This window comes from Lissotriton helveticus, chromosome 9 (assembly GCF_964261635.1).
Source record: "Lissotriton helveticus chromosome 9, aLisHel1.1, whole genome shotgun sequence".
Classification (NCBI taxonomy): Eukaryota; Metazoa; Chordata; class Amphibia; order Caudata; family Salamandridae; genus Lissotriton; species Lissotriton helveticus.
Window position 1 is genome coordinate 969506458 of NC_136070.1, and position 15957 is coordinate 969522414.

The following is a 15957-nucleotide window of genomic DNA, read 5'->3' on the forward strand; positions in this document are numbered from 1 at the left end:
TCACAATATAGCTTAACAAAAATGTGTTCTGCCATATCTTATCTAGAACATCTACTACCAAAATGATGTAGTAGAGGAGTATTGTAGTAAAAATCTTGTTGCCCAAAAATATTCTGGCCTAAATAGTATTATCGCTCCATTGTTGTTAATAATAGAAACTCTACATCCAATGGGATAATATTTTTGTGATCAATATTTAAGACACATTGTTTATGACTGACAATATTTCTAACATTGATATTCTGACATACAACCTACCACAAATTTGTGACTATAGGTAAGTTAACCTTTACTATACTTAATTCCACATCTGCGTACTTTCATATCAGTGTGTTCAAGATTAGTGAATATGAGGTTAAGAACACTAAAACTATACTTACAATATATACTTACCGTCACAATATTTTGGTAGTTACTTTTCTGGATATGATTTTCTGACAGAACGATATTCAAAGGTCAGTATTGTTGTACAACACTGGAAAACCAGCTCTCAATAATACCACCAGCCAAGGTAGTTCAAGCAACAAAGAGAAGTTCAATTTAAATTGAGCAGTATTGCATAGTAAGATACCAGACAGGACTGAGTGCTCAAACCCAACAAGAACTTTGTGCAAAAGAGAGACCTAAAATGAAGCGAAACCTTAATCAGATGCAGGGACTAACAGAGAGACAGTGAGTTGATGGGTTATGAGATACTAACTAAAGTATTTAGTCCTGTGCTCTATTTTTTAAAAATAAAGAGCAATGGCACAAAGAGTTTGCTCAGGAGCCTGCCACCTGTGCTGCTATATGCGTTCAGTGTAGGGACAGCTAAAGGCTAGGCCTGCCTAGTCTTACTTCCACCTCATGCCTCTCTCGTCCACCACCCTACACTTCCTGTCTCTTTATCTCTTCTATGCAGGTTCATGTTTGTCTCTGCTTTCTGCCTTTTGCCATGTCTTCCTACATTTCTCTAGCTTCTCCGTTCCCCTCTTCGCTGTATTTCTTGCTCTCATTCAAGTTCTTTTTTTTTTTTAAATTTTTTTATTCATCATCATCAAACATAAGACATTTCATTATTCAATTGTTTCCTCCAATTTATAGATCACAATCTTGTATAAATAGAAAAAAGAATACATATGAGAAAATTATACAATATATCCCTACATAATAAAACAACATACTAAGCATATTGTCCATTTGCATTTAAGCTACAGAAAAGAAGAGAGAGAGAAGAGAGTGAGAGGGAGACAAGAGAGAAGAAGAGCGGGGGAAAATTATAGACTTCTAACCATTTTCTAGCCTTTGTTTCCAATCAGTTATAGGGGCCCATATCCTTTTCCCCAGTTGTTTTATCTTCCGACCCTTTTTATCATACATCGCTTTTTCTAATACGTATATCGCTAGCAACCGTGATAACCATTGTTGGAATGTTGGCGGATTTAGATCTTTCCACATTATTGCGACACATAACCGACTTAGAGTCATTGCTAAGTATACATATTCATGATGAGGTATTTCTACGTCGTCCCTGGTAACCCCTAAAACCATAACTTCATTCGTTATACTAATATTGATCCCTAATTCTCTATCAAGGAATTTCTCTATTGAGCTTTTAAATGAGTCCAGGGCTGGACATGCCGCAAACATGTGTATAGTGTCTGCCTGCGTTGCTTGGCATCTAGGGCAGACAACCCCCGTTGTTCCGCCCCATTGAGCGATTCTGTGTGGTGTATAATAGAGCTCAAATAGGGTCTTGTATTGCTGAGCTTGTAGATTGGTTACTCTTAACACTGAATTTAACAGCTGGAACGATTTTTCGACCTCATTGCCAGATAAATTTAACTTAGTATTCCATTTTTGTACGGCCCTTCCACAATCATCCTCCTTAAACTGACTCAATTCCCCATAAATCTGGGATATCGAACAGCCCTTCTTATCTCTTAGAAATTCCATAATTTCCTCTCTCTTGTAATTGATATCCCCTCCCTGTTTTTTTGCCAATGCTGATCTTATTTGTAGATACTTAAAAAAGACTCTACGATCTAAGTTATGTAGCTGCTGTAGATGCTCAAATGTCATGAGGCCTGTCGTATCTGTGAGGTCCCCAATGATTTTTACTCCCAATGTGTCCCATCTCTTCATTACTTGGTCGTGAAATATCACCGATAGAAGTTGATTCTTAAATAGAGGCGTATAATAATTCATTCTCCCCATTTTTATTTTCTTCCTGAGGGCGGACCAGATTGATATTGCTGGTCCGAGGGTCTTGAACTTGACTTTTTTGTAATAACTGGCTTCATTAAATGTAAGAAGCCACTTGTTAGAGCCCTTAATTAATAACTCATATGTGTCAGGGACACTTTCCCCCCCTCTCCACTGGTCCTCCATACTCCCGCCCACTAGCCCTCTGATACACTGCAGGACAGTCGCCCAATAATAGGCCTTGAAGTCGGGAACCGCAAGGCCTCCTCGTTCCCTTGGTAGTGACAGGAATTTTAATGCTCGCCGTGTTCTGCCCTTGGCCCAGATAAAGCGATTTGTAACTCCCTCTATTTCGCCAAACTAATTATTATTAAATTTCAACGGGATGGTTCAAAACAGATATAATAACTTAGGCAGAAATGTCATTTTTATTAAGTTGCAACGACCAATTATTGTTAATTGCAAATTGTTTAATCTGTCTAGATCCTTTTTGGCCTTTTTGATCAGCGGTCCCAGGTTCATTTCGACTACCTTAGAGAGATCTGAGGTTATTATTACACCTAAATAAACTGCAGAATCCGTTATTCTTTGATCTACCATCGTTATCTTTTTATTAATTACAATTTGAGTTTTAATTTGATTTAATTTATAGCCCGACAGCGCCCCGTATAGATTAGCTTCTCTTTCTATTTCCGATAGCGCCGTAACCGGGTCCGCAGATGTTATAGCTAAATCGTCGGCATAGCCTAAGATTTTTGTTTCGAATCCATTCAGCACGATTGGTATAATGTTCTCGTTTAGCTCTATCTTTCTAATAAAGGCATCTATATAAAAGGCAAAGAGCAGCGGGGAGCAGGGGCACCCTTGCCTAGTTCCTCGTCCGATGTTTATGGTCCCACTCTGTTCTCCCATTATCCTGAGTCTTATCGTCGGATTCTCATATAAGGCACTTAGAGCCTTGATGCAGACATCGCCGATATTTACCTTTGCTAATGCTGCCCAAAGGAAACCCCACGAGACCATATCAAATGCTTTTTCGGCATCTAGCAATATTAGAGCCATAGGGTCTCGTGAGGCTGCCGTCCCATCAAACATAGCGCACACTCTTCTAATGTGGTCTGCCGTGCCCCTGCCCGGAATGAACCCATGTTGTCTGGGGGATATAATTTTACCTATGACTGAGCTTAATCTATTGGCTAAAATCTTAAAATAAATCTTCGTATCGCTGTTCATCAGACTTATGGGCCTATAGGACCCAGGATCAGTTGGAGGTTTGTTCTTTTTCAGGAATACCACCATAGTGGCCTCCCCCCAAGACTCTGGAGGTGCTGCTCCTTTCTGTGTTAATACCATAAGCTGATAGATATCCTCTGCTAAACTAGGTAGGAAAATTTTATAAAATTCCAGCGGGATGAGATCAGGGCCCACAGCTTTTCCAGCAGGTAGATCTTTGATTGCTGTTTGTATTTCTTCTATCGTAAATTCCATTTCCAACCCTGCTTTATCCGCTGCTGTAAACTTCTCAACTTGTGCACTTTCTAAATAGCTTTCTATCTCCCCGCTATCGGCGTTGTTGTCAGAATTATATAAGTTCTGATAAAAATCTTGGAAGATTGAGCAGATCCCCCTTGGTGTTGTGGCTGAAAGCCCTGCCTCAGAGACAATTTGTGAGATTTCCCCTTTAGTAGCCGCCTGACGAGTTCTGATAGCTAATATACAACCAATCTGTTTGCTGAACTCGTATTGGTCCTGCTTCCATGCCATATACTTTCCTGCAGCTTTAACTGCGAGTGCCTCACCTACAACTGCCTTTGCTATACCCAGTTTTTGTAGTATCCCTGTTACATCATGCTTAACCCTGATTGCTTCCGTTAATTCTTCTTCAATGACAGCTATTGTTCTTAGCTTTCTCTCTATTTCCTCCTTCTCTGTCTTATTTCTCTTTATCGAAAAGCTAATAGTTTCCCCTCTTATGCCAGCCTTCATAGTATCCCAGATTATTGCGGGAGAAGCAGAGCCTCTATTTATTCTTAAAAATTCTTTTAGCCAGGAGCCCATCTGGGCCACATACTTGGGATCGTATAGCAGGGCTCTCTCAAAGGTCCAATTAAATTTTTCTTTTTGAAGATTTGCAATAGAAATATCTAGGACCAATGGATTATGATCCGACATCACCCGCGGTAACTTTCTAATTTTGATAATAGGTATAAATGCAGGTGAGGTCAGAAAATAGTCCAATCTGGCTAAGGATTTATGTGGCATTGAGTAATATGTGCTCCCCCCTCCACCAGTATTTTGCTGCTCCCATACATCAATAAATCCATTGTCCTGCATCATTTGTATTAAAGCCCTATGACTTCTCTTTTTTCGGCCCAGAAACCTGGCCGGATCATTTTTCCACAGACAATGAAGCCCATTAATATTCAGGTCACCACAGACTATGATGGGCATGGGCCAGTTTGTCAATTCCACATTGACATGGTCTAGGGTCTCTGGGTCGTCTACTGTGGGAGCATAAATAGAGCAGAGAGTGAAGCTAAATCCATATACATTACATTTAATCATAGCCCATTGACCATATGAGTCTGCCTTTTGTTTTTTTACTATCACCATCCTGCCCCGTGCCAATATTGCCACCCCACGCATCCTACACCCTTGTGTTGTACATGATAATAACTGGTACCCAAGCTGTTCTAGCAAAGTTTTACGGGATATCTCGATGTGGGTCTCTTGTATACATACAATATCTGCATGTATTGACCTTAGATATTCCTTCAGCTCTCTTCGCTTTTTGGCATCATTCAGTCCACATATATTAATTGTAACTATCCGCATAAGAAAAATACATTTTTCACCCCATTTTCTTTTTTCCCTTCCCCCTTCTTCTATATGTCTTCTTGATGATGATTTTTTTCCCCCCGTTTTTCTCCCCTTGACCCCCCCCTTCCCACCCTTCCTGCCCCCCCCCACTGTCCCCTCCCCCCCTCCTACTGAGGCAAGTAGACCTAAAGTCTCTGTGATGGTGTCTGACTACCTGTCTCCCTCTGCCTTACACCCTTCTGCATGTATTTCTGGTGTACTATACTATTGTGCTATCTATTATTCGCCTTTTCCCCCCACCATATCCGTGCCTCACTAATGCACATATAAGTGACCCTATCTATATGTACCTATTTAAATTTTCAATTTTTCCTGCCCTAGAAAGGGTCATGTTGTAGTATTTACTGGGCCACTTGCTTTTAGTGTATCAATATAGGCCTTTGCTTGTATTTCGGAGGTGAAAACTCTGACCGTAGATTTATATATAATCTTCAGCCTAGCCGGATTCATAAGATATGCTTGCAGTCCCATTTGATGACATGGTTCCAATAGTTCTCTCAATCTCCATCGCCTTTCGACTGTCGTGTGACAATAGTCCGGAGTTGTAAAAAAGGACTGATTGTCAAATGATCGCTTTGCGTTTGGTCTAGCTTTGGCATAGATTTCCTCCCTCAATAGAAAATTCCCGAAGAATATCAAAATAGCTCGAGGCCTCTGTTGTTTCTGGTTTCCACCCTGAGCTGGGGTTACATTTTTCTTCATAGTCATTGGAAATCTATGCACTCGTTGAACTTCCTTGTCCCAATCCCAATGACTCAGCTCCGGGAATGCACCCTTCAATAGCTTCAATACATAGGCTCTCACGTCGTCCCCTTCTTTCCCTTCCTCTATGCCCAAGATCCTAAGATTATTCCGCCGCTGGCGTTTCTCTAAATCTTCCAATTTCCATTGAATGTCGGTTAATTGCTGCTCGTGGCCTTTTACTTTGGCCGCGTCCTTTACTTGTTGATCTTCTAAGGTGCTTGTGCGGTCCTAAAGGTGGGATACCCTTGTTTTTGTGTCTGCGCAGATCTTAGCGATTTTTTTAACTGAGCATTGCAGATTCTTGGTTGCCAGCCGGTTTTTCTTCCCCTCAATCTTTGTTGCTTCTTGCAATTGCTTTATTGAGTCTAGTATCTGCTGCAATGGGGGGGTTTCGGCTTCAGGCCCCGCCGTGCCACCTTGCGGCATGTGTTCCGGATAGGTACCCCGGGTAGCAGAGTAATCCCACTTTAAGGTGGTTGCGTTGTTACCTCCACTGATGCGTCGTTGCCCGCTGGATGTTTTCTCCTGTGACTGTGTGTCTCTTTGTCGCCTCGACAGCCTTTTTCTCCTGATGACTGTGTCCCTCTCATTGGGGGAGGCTCTGCTATTTCCTCCTGAGCTGGAGCCGAGACTAACGTCCGTTAAGTTCTCCCCCTCGCTTGACCCGGATGGGGTATCCTCTGACCCATCAGTGACTGAATAAAAATTGTCTGGTACATCTAGACTGTCCTCCGCACCACTTGGACCGCTGCTTGCTGTGATCTCCTGGACCAGAATTTCAGTTGTCAGCACCTCTGCATCGTTTATAGCCAGTGGATTAATTGCTCCAGTCACCACCGCTCCCCCTTTTAAAGAGTTCTCTTGACATTGCGTTGGATCTACAAGTACTATCGATTCTGGCTCTCTACTTTCTTTGTTAAGTTCGTGGGTCTCCATCATCTCCCCCCACTGAGTCTCGAGATTAACTTCCTGTGCATTGCTTGCTGTCAGAGGGCTTTCCTGCATGTTTGCCTTACGTATAGCCGCGATTTTCTCCTTTTTTTTCTCCAAGGCCAGTGCAGTTTTCTCAGTTATATGAGTTACATTAATTATTTTAGATGTGGTAATTGCGATATTTTGAGCCACCGGAGAGAAGTATCCTGTGATAGTTTTTGAGCTCACCCCCGCATTAGCAGCATTAGCAACATTATTCTCACTGATAGTGCTTGCTGGGGTCCCTGGGTTTATTGCCCCTCCTCTCTTCCTGGTGTTACTTGGTGTCCCAGTATCATTTGTGACACCCCCGCTCTCACCTGGGGTATCTTCAGTGTCCTTGTCCTTGTCTTTGCCTTTCCCGATATCCTTCTGGGGCACTATCTGTTTAGGAGCCCCTTGCTCCGCATCCGGAGCTTTTCCTTTTCCTCCTCGTGTGTTTTTTGGCGCCATATCGCCTGTTCCCAAACAATTAGATGGTCTTGGGCTGCACCGGCTGCTCACCAGCCCTTCTCCACCTCCGTGAGATCCGCAGGCGGTTTCTCTCCCCAAGGTGCCCTCCTGCCGACCCTCGGCAGAAACCTCAAGGTAATCGGTCACCCCGACCGCAGCGTCAGCAGACCTCGCCCTGTAGTCACTGCCGGCTTCGCGGAGCACTCCGCCGCCTCCACTTGCTATGCTGACTCCGCCCAAGTTCCTCCCGACTCGCCGATCTCGAATCTCTGTAAGCACCGCCGTTGCAGTCGCCAGGAGCCCGAAAACCAAACCCTCGGCTGCAATCCACAAATCGCCGTCCTTGAGAGCCGCTTCCATGGGGGTATGTGATATTAGAACACCATTTCGCCTGTCATTCTAGATTAAGGCATTAGGAGCGATCTCGAGTGCCACTAGTCAGACGCCATCTTGCCTCCCCTCTCATTCAAGTTCTGATGATGAAAAATGTCATGGTCGCCAAAATTAATAACAGTGTGTAATATTTTGCCCTATATAAAATGTGTTACTTCTCAGGCCCTCATTACGACAAACCTGTTTAATGTGGTTAATTCTGTTACTGCACAAATCGCAATCCTAGGTTTTGTGAGAAATAGCGGTAGATCTAACCTGCCAATATTTATAGGGAGAAAAGTGCCCGGAAATTTACCAGAAGATGCTTATTTGATGCAGTTAGGACCAAAATATGCATGTTTGTCCCCCCATAACTCAAAATGTATTTTATTTATCACACCCAATACATTTTGACTCAGTAGAGTGGTATTTTTTCGGGTGCAATAAATATCACATAAATTACTAGACTGCCTGTGAGGAGGGCCTTACACAGAGTGATGATGTATGGAAAGTGGTATGCAATAAGAGTGGAATGTTGGATATGTCATAGTTTGTTGGTGAGAGGGAGACAGCAGGGTAGAAGAGGATGTCAAGCAGGAAGATCCTCCTTAGGGGCATACTTTATCTGCAAAGTATCCGTTAACTTGGCTTAATATATCAATTATCTACACAAACTACAAATACAGAGCTCACGCTTCCTTTGTGTGAATTCTGGTGATGAGATTTAAGAACTTACATGTTACTGGAAGATGCACTTAAGGTAGAGAGAATCCTGCAAGGCATAGATGTCTTGGAATGGCAGGAGTTCCTCTGCCAGAAGAGGCGTTTTAAGGCATGAATGAGCAAAGTGGGCTCTGGCCCAGGGCCCCAGCCTTTCGGGGGGGGGGCTGTTAGAGCCAGGTGTGTTGTGCAGACTCTTGCCCTGATGACCTTGAATAATTCTTAAAGAGATTGCTTTAAATACCGTTTTCCTTTAATTTATTTTTTAATGTGGGTGATGTGTAAGATTCTTTTACATACATTTTGCAGAGAAATGTCATGTTCATCTTTAACCCAACATTCATAGGAATGTTTCTTTCAGCTTAAACAGCACCTCACATCTGAGAAATGGTAGGAGGTCACAGAAATTATTTGCAGTAATGTTAGTGAGCTGCTGCTGTGTCACAATATTGAAAACACACTTCACTATCCCTGAATATTACACATAAACACATTTGGCATTTGGACGAGTGTGCCTGAGCACTGTCAGTGACCAGGTAAAAAGGGTATGAAGAGCTGAAAAAGGATCATAAATTCAAAGCTGTTCCGAACAGGGGCCCCCAGAATACGTTTGGCCCAGGACCCCCAAGATCCTTAAGATGTCCCTGCCAGAGGAGCAGAGGCTTGTCCTTCACTGACCAGGATGGCTATAATCTGCCATCAATAGTCCCAAATGTTCAGAAATGGATTATGGACAATGGGTAGGACCATCTTGCATGTTGTTTTGACAATTAATGGTGAATTATGTTTTTTATTTACACCATGGTGTGAATTTGTTTGATTAAACACCATATTCAGCAGTTCTACGTGAAACAAAGTCTGCTGAAACATATTTGTCAAAACTATAGACTCATAAATATCAGCAGCCAGAGAGCACATCCGAATGCCAGCAGTATGGTGGACGGCTGTTACAGTGCCGCAAGGAGCTCTTGCTGAGCTCCCAGTTTGGTATCCTCCTTACGACCCCCTCAGGCGACTTTCCTGGCTATGAGAACCTAGTAGCCTTTAGGAGATACAAAAGTGTAAAGCAACTCCTCATTACTGCATGCCTGTCTGTTGGAGGGACAGTTAGAGGAGCTGTATGGAACCTTGGTGAGCAGCCAAAGAAGGCGAGTGTACAGCATACAGCAAATGAGCAGAACGCGCTAGAAAATGCTGGAGCGCTGACGGGCTGTAGCCATACGAGATAGGATGAATGGTTTGCTGCTCCCACTCTGGCCAAAAGATTGGAGGACGGAGCTGAGCTGAGTGGAGTAGGATGCCAATACATGGTTGACTATGAGCGGGGTGGCTGCTCTCTACGGCTTGCCAAACCCTCCCGAGGATTGGGTGGCAGCGGGAGAAGTCTATGGAAGGCTGTCTCTTGGGTTACGGAGGAACCGCAAGGACACTTCTATGGGAGACCGCGTTGCACCATAAGGTTCTGACTTCCTCTTTTAACATACTAGACCGGGATATGCTCTGCTGTTTACTCGTGGTGACTTATGGTTGCTGAAACATTGTTGCATTGCAGCTGCTGGACCATTTTTATTATGCACAATTGCTTACTCGCTCGAGTTTAAAGAGATTTGCTTATACAAACCTGAAGCTGCTGTACGAATCTCTGCACAATCCTTAAAAAAAGAGAGAGAAAGCCAGCAGTTACATCCAGTTGGGCTTAACAAAGAATTACAGAACTGGAGATTCTGAATATATACGTATCTTGTCTACATAAAAGGTCACTTAAGAGACATCGTAGTCACTAAGTCTACATGGCTCAGAAACATTACTCTGGAGATACGTAAAACCGAGGCCCGCTGGCTCAGAATTGGTACTAGGACTGGCAGAGGGAGGGGCTGACCCTCTAAACTTGGTGTAACAACAGGCGGATTGGGTCAAACTACCCTATGTCCTACGGAAGATCACTCTGCCATAAGTAATACTGACATGGCCCTAGCTCCATAGGCAGGGAGCTTGGCGAATGGAAACAAGGCCTTGGAGGACCTTACCTCCCAAACGGCAATGAAAGATCACACTGGGGTTTAGAGGTCCCCGTCCTCTCGCTTAAGCAGACTTTAATTGCGACCTCCTGCTACAACTTATATTACAGAGATAGTTCCCACAATGACAGGAGAACCTAGCATGTCAAGACAGTAAATCTTGGCAACTGGAATTTCCTTCATACTACAACTACAGCCACTGACTCAACGCCTGCTGTAAATGATACCACTTTAAATGTGGATACTTAAGATAAAATTGTCACTGCTGAAAGTGTGAATCACTCTCAAAAGCAACCCAACCCGGTTTCAGTAGCCTTTACCCAATGCATAACCCCAAACGAGATGGCTAAAATAGATGTCAACGGGGCAAAGGCAGAAGGAGTCACCCGCACCGCAACAGTAGCCCTCATATCAGACCAATCTGACAGCCAGATAAATCTGCTCAACTATACCACCCCAGTCATCTTCCCAACAATACAATGCAAGCGAGACTGGAGCTTGAGCTGGCTGCCCAGCAGTAAGCAGATATTGGGTTCTGTGCCCCCTTAGTGAGGCCGACCCAGGGTAAAGGAGGGCATCGGGGGGGAGAAGATGGGGAGGTTGGGAAGTGGTAAGAGAGGGAGGGGGAAGAAGGAAGGGTGGTGGGGAGGACTTTTTGGGGCAGAAAATTGTCAGCAGGAGCAGCTAAGTGTATTGTCTCAAAAGGGGAATGGTTAAAAGATTGTCATGGAACATCAATGACATCAAGAATGGAGTAGGAAATCTAAGGTATTTCTAAAGCCTGGTGGCTAAAGCTGGATATTTTGGCTCTACAAGAGATGCATCTTACTAAATCAAATACAATCAAATAAGACTAGTCAAGGACCCTGCGTACTAAGAATGTTTGGGCTAGTACGCTCTCCATATGTCTCAGGGCAAAGAAGGGTTTCCATAATAGTATGCAATAAGATAGTTAAGATATTAAGCAGAAAATCGGATATTGATCGCCGATGGATAAAAGCGGTGATAGTTAATTCTCAATCATAATAATGCATTTGTTACTGCCAATGTGTACGCACCTAAATATGAAAGAGTTATAATAATCCTGTTATTGTTATGGGGGATTTTAACTCCAATTTAGACCCCACAATAGATACTACTAATGCTGCCTTTACAGGGTGTGGGGAAAAACACGAGACCCAGTATCTTCAACATGGTACCTTTGGATTTAGTAGATGTATGGAGATTTACATCTCCATACACAGGGGTACACTTTCTACTATAGACCGTATAAGCAACATGCCCAATTTGATATGTTTTTGATTAGCATTCTGCTTGCTCCAATTTGTATAGCGGAAATTAAACATTTGCTATACTCTGACCACTCAGCCGTATCTCTTACTTGGCACGTTTGAAATATAGATAATAATCAACATCAGTACTTTCTTCCTAAATTTATTTTGGAACAGGAGGATTTTATTAGGTATTTGCAGATTTAAATAGTAGAATTCATTCACATTAATCAGGGGTCAGTTTGAATGTCCACGGTATGGGATACGATGAAAGCGTATATCAGAGGCATCACACAATCTTTTAAATATCAATATCAGAAACCAGACAGGGAACAGAAAATGTTGCTATGGTACCAACTTAACGAACTCATTTACCAGCACACTGCACAAACTGCTACACATTCCGAGAGTAGTAGTATAAGAAAGGGGCACCCGCTAATCCACAGAACAAGGGTAATGTCATTGTCCATAAACAAGTGTTCTACCAGGAAATCATTCATAAAACATTTTGACCAGAAAAACATTTTTGAATGCAGAGGAGACGCGCAGTCTCACCGATGGCGCATCACAGCACTCAGTGACTGGTCAGCCAATTTGTTCCTACAGGACCTTTTGAAGAAATCCACTAAGAAATCTCTTTAATTTGAACTATTTCTCTTATTGATCGGGCTAGGTGACTACCTTATGTCCCCTGCAGAACAAAAACAAGTTTGGACACACATGCTTACCTGTGGGGGCCAAGATCTTTCACAGCCCTCTATAAATAGCCGGTACTGCCATGACAGCAGCACCTGATCATGTGTGATACCCTGACTCTGCATCAGCTTTGTGGACAGGCTCCCTTACAATGACAGGAAGAAATTACGTGGTGCTGTTATAATTCCTCTAGACACTGTTCTCTAGATGGAAGGTTTCCAGTAAAGCACATATGGTCCTTCTATAGACTGCAGCTGATTTCAATTGGCTGAGTGTAGTGCAGAGAATGCTAGGCACCAGAATACCTCTGGACTAATACATACTTTTATGCTATAGCGCTATAAAGAGGATATCATTTGGCCCACTCCAGGGGATTCTTCAGATGCCCTGGACTGCAGAAATTCAATGCCGCACTTGCATAGGAAATGATTTGCCGTGCTTTCCTTTTTTTCTGATATTTTCAGTATTTTTTCCATAAAATCAACATGTTGCTGTTAAAAATCAATTTGTCAGAGTTTCTGGGAACAGAGTTTATTTGCTTGTTTGCTTGGACTAACTTGTACTGATTACCAACCCTGATGCAAAGTCCCGCTCCTGCGTCACGGTTAACATGTGCTCACCTGGCACATAATGAGATGTTTTTCTGCTTCTTCAAGTCCCAGCGCTGTTTTAAGCCTACCTGCTCTCCGGTGTTACCCTGGTGGGATCATGGTCCCAGGGTCTGCTCATTGCTTCTTGCTGCCACTGCCAAAGGACTCCATCGGCCAGAGTGCCTATCGCTCCACCCGGCTGCCGCTAACGAGGGGGAGGCGCTGTAGTGAACTTGCGTATTTAAGCACTGCTTCTCCCCCTGCGGTGCGGGATGTTCCCGGACCAAGCCCGGACCAAGGGCGGGCTCGTCTGAGCCCATCCGAGATTGGTAGAGGCTGAGCTGGGCCACCTTATGTACATCTGACACTCACAATCGCAAGGTACTGTTTAGCTCTATCCGACCTGCGGCTATGCCTCCTGTAGGGGCTGGTCCATCTTGCAAGCGCAAGGCAGGTGTGGGAGGGGGGGTGGTGGGAACGCTTGATGCTTTTTTGTCAAGGCCAGAATCTGCGCTGATCCATGAGATTCAATTAACAGAGCACAGGCTATCTTTAGAATCTTTATTGCCCCTAACTAATGGTAGTCTGCCCCCCTTGTTTTAACACACACAGATATCACCACTGCTACACCCCCTTGTCCCTACGCCAGCATACTGTGGGCTCCAATACCCCACTACCATATATTCCATCCAGCCTAGACACCAACTCAGGCATAACAATGGTTACAACCAGGGGCAAGAAAGCAATGCAGGATGAGAAAGGGGAGCCACCATCAAAGAAAAGGAAAGGCCGGGGTCCAATAAAGGCCATCCCCCAATCATCAGATGGAGTCAAACGGAAGGCAGCCTCAAGGGGGCACGGCGGATGTAGCCAAACTACTTCGGCCACCACCGCCGTTGTTAGTCCACCTTCATCTATTGAGGAATCCCTCTACACACGGATAGTGCAGGGAATTTCAAACCTTCTTGACCCCCTGATGCAAAAACTGTGTTTGATAGAGGATAGACTTAACAAAATGGAACAGGACCTGTCTCATACTATCTCAAGTACTTCTAGAGTACAGATGGATGAAGAGGGCAGCTCTTCTCAGGGGGAGGGGTGGTCAGGATAAAAGAGGGGTTATTACAAGGGCACTGAACTCCATTGAACTAGCCCCTTCTGATAGCCATCATACCTCTCTGACACAGGGAGGCCCTAGCTTACTGGGTTCGCAGGATGTTTTGAGAGAAACCCGCAGACGATCTCCCAACCGATTACGCCCTGCAGGTGCATAGAATGCTTTACATTTTTTGGCATCTTCCTCCGGAAGCCACTCCCTACACTGTAGTTCTAGGTAATGTCCCTGGGTTAGCACCGCAGGCATCTGAGGATTGGTCAACCTTGAGAAACAAGGCTTTACACTTACTGAGCTCAAGGACGGGGATCAAAAACCATTTGTTTAACCACATTTAAAATGGTCCGCGGAGTACCATGGGTAGGGAAGTCCGAAAAGTCCCTCAGGGGTGACTGCGTGGTTCTAAGCTTCAGGTCCCCTGGTCTGGTTCAGCAAATTCTGGAGAGGGCAGGGGACCTTGATGTCAGGGATGATATCATCTGTTCTTCCCCTTGGGTACTTCTACCGACCCTCTGATACTACTAGATTTGTTGGAAGGAGAGGGTCCTCTCAAGCACATGGTCAATTTAACTATTCCGTCCCCCTTAATAACTGCTTCGATGTCTTCTCTTCATTAGAAGACATCGACTGACTTGTAGCACCTGACTGCACTGATTTATCTGGGACTGGCATATTTAGGGACCCAGAGGCCTATGGTAATTGTCCCCCTACTCGCATTCCACCTGATTTCCTTCAAAGAACTCGGATACTACAACAGAGCGGGATGCACTAGGTCAGTGGTTCCCAAACTTTTGACTCCTGAGGACCCCCATTGAGCCACCACTGGAAGCCGGGGACCCCCAAGCAATTTGCATGATTTAAATTTCAAAAATTAGAACAGTAATTCGAAAACAATAAACACACGTGTGCACACAAAACAAATACTCAAATTACTAAGGATTTTATTATTTTACATTGGAAGAATTTGCAAAAAACAGGAAGGTTAGTGCTGCATCTCCGTGACTAACTTTTAAATGATTGGTTTTATTGCGCAGTACGAGGCTCCTGCCAGGGCCGGACTGGAAACCCAAAGCAGCCCTGGCAAATGTTTTCAGACCACACCAAGTGCAGTGAGTGAGCCTGACCACTAGAAAGGAGGCTTTGGGAGGCTCTCCCCCCAAGAAAATGTAGGAAACAATGGTGCATTCAGCAACAAATGTATCATTATATATTGAATTGTATCCGCCTTTAAAGAATGGTAAATGATGGCCTTACTATGCACCAGGATACGACAATCTTTGTTGGGGTTCTTCAACGATTCCCTTATAAACACCCTCCAACAGTGACTCTCCTCTCTCCATAGCCCCTCTGTCACATGTATTTCATTTGTTTTAAAGCATCTCTCATGCCATTGAAGGATTTCAAAGCACTTTACATCACACACATATAAGGGCAGATTTACAAGCCCCTTGCGTCACGGCTGCATCACAAGAAGTGACGCACCGGTGGTGCATTTTAGTGCCCCATGTTTCCAAGGCAGGAAAAGCCACCCTGCGTAACTTTTTCTGGTCTTCTAAATATGGCCGATTTGCACACAGCACTTTGCGTGAAAGGGATGTTCCATAGGTGTAGCTGTGGGTGTGCCCATGCAACAGCCATGAAACCAGACACATTTCCAGATTTACTAGAAATCGTAAATCGGGAAATGTGTCTGAATGCTATGCCTCCCCAGGGGAGGCGTAGGGAGGCGCAAGGAGGAGAAATGTATTAATTTCTCCTCAGTTTTTCCTCTTTCTATGCGTGTTGCATTCTGCAGCAAGCATAGAAAGAGGATATCATCTCTGGTGATTGCTATGTACAGGAACGTGTCCCTTCCTGCACATAAACAATCAGTTAAACAATGACATTTTGCAGATTCTATGTGTGCTCATGCAGCACTCTTAGAAGTTGAAAAACACAATTTC

At 44.0% G+C, this 15957-nt stretch overlaps 1 protein-coding gene across 2 annotated transcripts in view; it reads left to right on the forward strand.

The window, feature by feature from the left end:
* The window catches only part of SLC38A3 (solute carrier family 38 member 3), a 342163-nt gene that overhangs the window by 310716 nt on the left and 15490 nt on the right, over positions 1-15957 (forward strand). The window lies entirely within an intron of this gene.